The 9,049-nt window shown below is 38.5% G+C and overlaps 1 protein-coding gene across 1 annotated transcript in view; it reads left to right on the forward strand.

Moving 5' to 3' along the window:
* Nucleotides 1-8,772, forward strand: part of LOC122438924 (proline-rich protein HaeIII subfamily 1-like) — an 89,244-nt gene extending 80,472 nt beyond the window's left edge. The window contains exons 4-5 of the mRNA XM_043464238.1: nucleotides 8,422-8,520; nucleotides 8,630-8,772. The gene's annotated coding sequence lies outside the window, so the exon portion shown is untranslated. The remainder of the gene's footprint in view (nucleotides 1-8,421; nucleotides 8,521-8,629) is intronic.
* Nucleotides 8,773-9,049: the final 277 nt, after the last annotated feature.

The raw sequence follows: 9,049 nt of genomic DNA on the forward strand, positions 1-9,049 counted from the left end.
ATGCCAGTGTTCATTATGGTACTGGTATACGGTAAGGATCCCTAAAATATTAGCTACTATTATTAATAATTTGTGGGGCACAAGAAGTACATTGGACTGCTTAAATAAGAGTGAAACGTGATACGAGAAAGTCCTTGTCATTTATCTTAGAGTTAAGAGCCATAGCTTGGAGTCTTATAAATGAGAGATCATTATATGTTAGCTTCAAGATTCAAGTACTGTGGCCCCATCTGACTGGTTATGTTGAAGAAATAATTCCATCTTTATTGCAAAGATAGGATGAAAAGTAACCTAGGAACTTTGATGGCTTTAATTTATGGTTGGTTGATTTAGGCAACCATAAATACTTTGAACAAAATATTTATCTAATTTTCTTATCTAAATTTGACATGTGGACCAAAAAGGGCACACATCTTAAGTTTATAACTTGATTATCATACTGTTGAATATTACCATTACTACAGAGGCTTACTCTGTGCTCCCAGCCTCAAAGGCATCACTACACAGATTTCTCTTACCATAAATTTAGGTTGCCTGTTTTTGAACTTTATATAATTGAGATTCTATAGTATGTAATCTTTTTGTTGCTAAATGTTACATCTTTTGACATACATAGGTGTTGCACACAGAAATAGTTCTTTACATTGCTACATAGCAATACATGCCACACTTTATTTATCCATTCTACTGTTAATAGACATTTGGGTTGCTTCCAGTTTGGTGCTATTAAGAATAATGTACTGAGAATTATCTTTCATGCTCATATGTATGCATTTCTTTTGGATTTACACCTAGGGGTTGAATTGCTTAATCACGGGGTGGACATATGCTTAATTTAACTGGCAACGAAACTTCCAAAGTAGTTTTACCAGTTCACACTCTCAAGCATTCCAGGAGTTTCTGTTGCTCTATATCCTAAAATCTGTATCATCAACCTCTTAAATTTTAGCCCTTCTGGGATGTGTGTAGAGATATTCTGTTATGTTTTCAACTTGAATTTTCCCGATAACTAATGATGTTGAACACATTTTCATGTTCACTGACATTTGCATATACTCTTTCATAATTCTGTTCATATCATTGAGGATTTCTTTTAAAAAAAACTGAGTCAATTTTTTTCTTATTGAGTTACAAGAAATCTTTATACACTCTGGATATGAGTTATCTGTGTGATTTATATACATAAATTATATATCTTCTCCTACTTTGTATCTTGCCTTTTCATTCTCTTAATAACTTCTTTTGATGAATAGAAGTTTTAAAATTACAATACATCTAAATGACTACTTTTTCCTATGATGGTGTTTTTCCAAAAGAAAATAGACTTTATTGTTTAAAGCAGTCTTAGGCGTATTGAAAAATGAGCAGAGAGAAAGAACTTTTATTCCTATATACTCAGCCCTACTCACCAAGTTTCCCCTATTATTAACATCATGCATTGATTTGATATGGCACATTCCTGAAAACTGATGAACAAATACTGATACATTATTAGTAACTAAAGTTCATAGTTTACATTTACATTTCACTCTTTATGTTGTACACTTTTTTGGTTTTGACAAATGAATCATGGTATTTATCCCCCATTATAGTATCATACAGAGTAGTTTCACTGCCCTAAAAATCTCTTGTCTTTCTCTTCATCTTCCCTCTCAACCCTTGATAACCATTGATAACCACTGTCTTCATAGTTTCTGCTCCAGAATGTCATATGTTTGGAATCATATAGTGTGTAGCCTTTTCAGACTGACTTCTTTCACTTATCAATACACATTTAAGGCTCCTCCATGGCTTCATAGCTCATTATTTTATACTGAATAATATTCCATTGACTGGATATACTAGAGTTTATTTATCCATTTACCTACTGAAAGTCACCTTGGTGGCTTCTAAGTTTTGGCAATTATAAACAAAGCTGTTATAAACATCTGTGTACAGGTATTTGTGTGAACTTAAGTTACCCTCTTCTCTGTGTAAATACCAAAGAGTATGCTTGCTGGCCACCCAAGATGGATGGGATCATGGTGGAGAGTTCTGACAAAACGTGGTCCACTGGAGAACAGAATGGTACACCACTTCAGTATTCTTGCCTTGAGAACCCCATGAACAGGATGAAAGGGCAAAAAGATATGACACTAAAAGATGAACTCCCCAGGTTGGTGGTGTCCAATATGCTACCGGAGAAGAGTAGAGAGAGAGCTCCAGAAAGAATGAAGAGGCTGAGCCAAAGTGAAAACAACACCCAGTTGTGGATGTGACTGGTGATGCTGTGAAGAGCAATACTGCATAGGAACCTGGAATGTTAGGTCCATGAATCAAGGTAAATTGGAAGTGGTCAAACAGGAGATGGCAAGAGTGGAGAGCGACATTTTAGGAATCAGTGAACTGAAATGGACCAGAATGGGTGAATTTAACTCAGATGACCATTATATCCACTACTGTGGGCAAGAATCCCATAGAAGAAATGGAGTAGCCCTCATAATCAACAAAAGAGTCCAAAATGTAGTACTTGCGTGCAATCTCAAAAATGACAGAATGATCTCTGTTCATTTCCAAGGCAAACCATTCAATATCACGGTAATCCAAGTCTATGCCCCAACCAGTAATGCTGAAGAAGCTGAAGTTGAATGGTTCTATGAAGACCTACAAGACCTCCTAGAACTAACACTAAAAAAAGATGTCCTTTCATCATAGGGGACTAGAAAGCAAAAGTAGGAAGTCAAGAGATACCTGGAGTAACAGGCAACTTTGGCCTTGGAGAACAAAATGAACAGGGCAAACACTATCAGAGTTCTGCCAAGAGAACACACTGGTCATAGCAAACACCCTCTTCCAACAACACAGACAGGACTCTACACATGGACATCACCAGATGGTCAATACCAAAATCAGATTGATTATATTCTTTGCAGCTGAAGATGGAGACACTCTACACAGTCAGCAAAAACAAGACTGGGAGCTGACTGTGGCTCAGATCATCAACTCCTTATTGCAAAAATCAGACTTAAATTGAAGAAAGTAGGGAAAACCACCAGACTATTGAGGTATGACCTAAATAAAATCCCTTATGATTATACAGTGAAAGTGACAAATAGATTCAAGGGGTTAGATCAGATAGATAGAGTACTTGAAGAACTATGCACGGAGGTTCATAACATTATATAGGAAGTGATGATTAAAACCATCCCCCAGAAGAAAAAGTGCAAAAGGGCAAAATGGTTGACTGAGGAGGCCTTACAAATAGCTGAGAAAAGAAGAGACATGAAAGGCAAAGGAGAAATGGAAAGATATATCCATCTGAATGCAGAGTTCCAAAGAACAGCAAGGAGAGATAAGAAAGCCTTCCTAAGTGATCAATGCAAAGAAATAGAGGAAAACAATAGAATGGGAAAGACTAGAGATTTCTTCAAAAATTAGAGATACTTTCATGCAAAGATGGAACAGAATAATAAAGAACAGAAATGGTATGGACCTAACAGAAGCAGAAGATATTAAGAAGAGGTGACAAGAATACACAGAAGAACTATACAAAAAAAGATCTTAATGACCCTGATAACCATGATGGTGTCATCACTTATCTAGAACCAGACATCCTGGAGTATGAAGTCAAGTGGGCCTTAGAAAGCATTACGAGGAACAAAGCTAGTGGAGGTGATGGAATTCCAGCTGAGCTATTTCAAATCCTAAAAGATGATGCTGTGAAAGTGCTGCACTCAATATGCCAGCAAATTTGGAAAACTCAGCAGTGGCCATGGGACTGGAAAAGGTCTGTTTACATTCCGATCCCAAACAAAGACAGTGCCAAAGAATGCTCAAACTACTGCACAATTTCACTCATCTCACACGCTAGTAAAGTAATGCTCAAAATTCTCCAAGCAAGGCTTCAACAGTACGTGAAACGAGAACTTCCAGATGTAGAAGCTGAATTTAGAGAAGGCAGAGGAACCAGAGCTCAAATTGCCAATATCCGTTGGATCACAGAAAAAGAGCAAGAGAGTTCCAGAAAAACATCTACTTCTGCTTCACTGACTATGCTAAAGCCTTTGACTGTGGATCACAACAATATGTGGAAAATTCTTAAAGAGAGGGGAATACCAGACCACCTCACCTGCCTCCTGAGGAATCTGTGTGCAGGTCAAGAAGCAACAGTTAGAACCGGACATGGAACAATGGACTGGTTCAAAATTGGGAAAGGAATATGTCAAGGCTGTATACTGTCACCCTGCCTATTTAATTTATATTCAGAGTACATCATGTGAAAGGCCAGACCGCATAAAGTACAAGCTAGCATCAAGATTGCTGGGAGAAATATCAATAACCCCAGATGCACAGATAATACCACCCTTATGGCAGAAAATGAAGAAGAACTAAACAGCCTCTTGATGAAGGTGAAAGAGGAGAGTGAAAAACCTGGCTTAAAATTCAACATTCAAAAAACTAAGATCATGGCATCTGGTCCCATCACTTCATGGCAAATAGATGGGGAAAATGTGGAAACAGTGACAGACTTTATTTTCTTGGGCTTCAAAATCACTGCAGATGGTGACTGCAGCCATGAAATAAAAGACACTTGCTCCTTGCAAGAAAAGCTATGGCCAACCTAGACTACATATTAAAAAGAAGAGACATCTGCTTTTTAATCAATGCTATGGTTGGCCCATACAGTCAATGCTATGGTTTTTCCAGTAGTCATATGTGCATGTGAGAGTTGGACAATAACGAAAGCTGAGCACTGAAGAAATGGTGCTTTTGAATTGTGGTGTTGAAGAAGACTCTTGAGAGTCCCTTGGACAGCAAGGAGATCAAACCAGTCCATCCTAAAGGAAATCAATCTTGAATATTCACTGGAAGGACTGATGCTAATGCTGAAGCTGAAACTCCAATACTTTGGCCACCTGATGAGAAGAATTGACTCACTGGAAAAGACCCTGATGCTGGGAAAGACTGAAGCCAGGAGAAGGGGATGACAGAGGATGAGATGGTTGGATGGCATCACTGACTGGATGGACATGAGTTTGAGCAAGCTTTGGGAGTTGGTGATGGACAGGGAAGCCTGGTGTGCTGCAGTCCATGGGGTTGCAAAGAGTTGGACACGACTGAGCGACTCAACTGCTGATTGCTAGATCAGATGGTAAGATTACATTTAGTTTTGTCAGATACTGCCTAATTGTCTTTCAAAGTGCACCATTTTGCATTCTCATCAGCAATGAAGAAAAACTCCTCACCAGCCTTTGCTCGTGTCGGTGTTCTGGATTTTGGTCATTCTAACAGTGGTGTGGTGCTATCTTGTTTCAGTTTGTACTTTCCTGGGGGCATGCATTGTGGAGCTTCTTCAATCTGTATATTTTCTCTGGTGAGGTGTCTGTTATGATCTTTAGCCCACTTTATAATCTGATTGCTTGTTTTCTTATTGTTGACTTTAAGACTTCTTAGTATATTTAGAATAACCCCATGATCAGGTATGTCTCTTACAAGTACTTTCTTTCAATCTGTGGCTGGTCTTATCATTCTCCTGATATTTTGCAGAGCAGAAATTTTTAATTTCAGTGAAGTTGAGTTTATCCATTCTTTTTTTCATGGATCATTCCTTTGGTGTTGTGTGGAAAAAGTCACTGCCATGCCCAACCATAATCACCTAGGTTTCCTTCTATGTTATCTTCTAGGAGTTTATAGTTTTATGTTTTTCATTTAGCTATACAATTCATTTTACGTCAGGTTCTGTGAAAGGTGTAAGGTTCTTGTCTGGATTCTTTCTTTTCTTCTTTTAGCATGTGGATGTTGTTCCAACATCATTTGTTGAAAATACTATCTTTGCTCTACTGTTTTGCCTTTGTTCTTTTGTCAAAAATCAGTTTACTCTATTTATGGGAGTCTATTTCTGGGTTCTCTATTCTGTTAAATTGATTTACTCGCCTGTTCTTTGACCAACATCACACTGTCCTGACTACCATTCCCGAGATACCTCCAGTGTGAAGCACGAAGCTCATTACGTACAGGATGGAATTATGGTCTAGTAGCTACTTGGACCTGTGGTCTGTAGAAGCAGAGATAGTTCATGTGACCAATTTAAAATGTACTAGTCTGTCCCCTTTCAGTGGCAAGTGACAGAAACCCAGTTTAAACTTAAGCAGAGGAAGGAATGTTGTGGCTCAAAAGAATGAGGAAGAACTGAACTGGAACTGGGATCAGATATATTCCAAATCAACATCAATTTCTCTCTTTCTGTCTCAATCTCTTCACTTCTCTTCCTCATTTAGTGGATTTGAAACAAAAAGAAAAATAAAAAGCCCCAAATCCCCACATCCTATGCCTTCAAGAAAATTTCATTTCCTACAAGTGTTTGCTCAAATCGCCCTCCTTCACTTTATTCAGCCAAAACTGTTCCCTCTATCCCAGCAGTCCTGATTCTTTTCACCATGCTCTATTTTTATATTTCCCCACTTAGTACTTCCTAAGATAGTATAGTATTTTCTTATTCATGTTTTTAATTTATCCATCTCAGCTGGAATGTTACTTCTGCCAGAGTAGGGCTCTTGTGTACTTGATTTATCGACATATTCCAAATACTTGCTTCTCAGGTAGATCAAATGGTAAAGAATCTGCCTGCAATGCAGATTGATCCCGAGGTCAAGAAGATCCCCTGGAGAAGGGCATGGCAACTCACTCCAGTATTCTTGCCTGGAAAATCCCATGGACGGAGGAGCCTGGCGGGCTATAGTTCATGGAGTCACAGAAAGTTGGACACAACAGAGCAACTGACACTTTCTTTTTCTGAATACCTATAATAGGGTACCTAGAGCATCCTCTCATGGTAGGTGCTCAATAAATACTGTTGACTGAATGAAAGGGAATTTGTTATATCACATAAGAAGAAGTCTCAAGTTGGGTATTCCCAGGATTTTCGGTTCTGTAGCTCAGTGGCCTAACTAAGAACCATGCTCTTTTTATCTTCTCTGCCTGCCATCCTCAGCATGTCAGGTGGGTCTCTTAGGCTAGCTCCTGGCATAGTTGCAAGATGGCTACTGCAGTTCCAGACGTCACATCTCAGACTCATCTAGCAGGAGCAGAATGATGGCTGCAATTTGTTTTCTTATTTATCCCCTTTTATTTTTAATCAATGAGTAAACATATTATTTTTTTTAAAGACACCCTTGCATATGCGATATGTGTGTGTCCTGTCCGACTCTTTGCGACACTGTGAGCTGTAGCCCCCCAGGCTCCCCTGTCCGTGGGATTCTTTATGCAAGAACACTGGAGCGGGGTGCCATTTCCTACTCCAGGGGACCTTCCCGACCCAGGGAAGATCCTCGGGTCTCCTGCATTGTGGGCAGATTCTGTACTGTCTGAGCCACCAGGGAAATATCTGAAATTAAAATAAATGCATATAATTGCATTAGTTTCTAAGCTAACCCTTATTGACAGGAATATATATTCTTGGGACTTCCCTGGTGGTGCAGGGAAGACTCTGCACTCTTAGCGCAGGGGGTATAGGTTCAATCCCTGGTCAGGGAACTAAGGTCCTGCATGCTGTAGGTATTCCCCCCCCCTCAAAAAAAAAGTATTCATTCTTAGCATAAACTACTTAATTGTAACAATATTATTTTTGGAAGAAACATGTCAATGTAAATTTATGAAACATTAAGGCATTTTGGATTTAGAAAGTATAATAATTTGGACACTGTGCTTAAAAAGTTTAATAGCTAGAAAAATTATATTTAAAAATTCATATCAGTTACTTGTTTTGATAAAATTCTGAGAAAAAAAACACATGTAGAAATCTGCCATAAAGATGAGTAAGGGGAGAGGCATCTTGAATATATTAAAGACAAAGTATCTTTAAAGACAGTAAAAATGTACTTAAAAATACAAAATTTGTCCAAAAGCATGATACAGTCAAAAACACATGGAAGATGATTTTTATGTATTTTTCGGTCTGATTCACTGAATACATATTTTATGTAACTTAGGTTACAGGTCAGATGGATTAAGAAATTCACTTTTGCTAGGAAAATAAGATATTGGTAAGGGAACTGTCGAGCTCATTTAATATTACTGTTCTGAAAAAATGAAGAATAATTAATCTGAAATTGTTTAACACATGGACTTTATTGGTTACAATTTTGCTTAACATATGTATATGGCTCCTGCTTATAAAATCTGAAGAGAAAATAACCACCAGTCACCCTGCTAATCCATGGGGCACTTCTGGCTGAATTAAGTTTGTCCTTGTTAAAGAAATTATCTTCGTTTTCTTCCCCTCTCAGGAATGCATGTAAAACAGTTCCTGTCTCGATGCATGCCTAAGGCAAAAAGTTCAGTGCTCAATTACCTGCTGTCTGCAGTCTCATATTTTGCAGTGAGCCAGTGAAACAGCATTTTAATCAGACGTCTTGACCCATGCTCTTCTGTTTTCCTTTGCAGCCTTGCAAGCTATTTGGCATATGAAGGTCCTGACCTGAGAAAACCATCTTGGATAACCGTGGCAAGGAGAAGGAAAAATGCAACAGCTAGGAGATTTCGGTAAACAGTAGAATCATGCCAACCTAATCTGTGTTAAAATGCTTGGAATGTGGGAGCCGCTGATGATGCCTGTTGTCTGTGTGTCTGACTGAATCCTTTCTTTTCTCAGAGCAGCAAAGCAAAGCCTGGGAACCAGGCCAAATGCCTGCCACTTACCTTAAATTGATCAGCTACTTTGAGATTAAAACCCCTGAGAGCTGCCACACCGTGAAAACAAGGCCTCCTTCACATTAAAGGCAAATTGCGACTTTGGGTTTGCTGTGATCTTTTTTTCCATTTTATCCAGTTTTTCACAGTGTGCACTTTTTTTTTCTTTCCTTTCCATTTATGCTCCAATGTAGAAGCCAATAGTTACAGCATCTTGGCCAAGCATTCATTAAGGTTTATAAGAACAAAATTTATGGTTATTTAGCAGTTGGCACAAAGACAGACTTGCTGAAAAAAGAAAAAGAAATACAGGTGGGAAATATAAGGCCCAACAAAGGCCCATACTATACTGCGGTGCTGTGGTGTGCGAGGTGCTCAGAAC

This window comes from Cervus canadensis, chromosome 3 (genome assembly GCF_019320065.1).
Source record: "Cervus canadensis isolate Bull #8, Minnesota chromosome 3, ASM1932006v1, whole genome shotgun sequence".
In the NCBI taxonomy this organism is placed as follows: domain Eukaryota; kingdom Metazoa; phylum Chordata; class Mammalia; order Artiodactyla; family Cervidae; genus Cervus; species Cervus canadensis.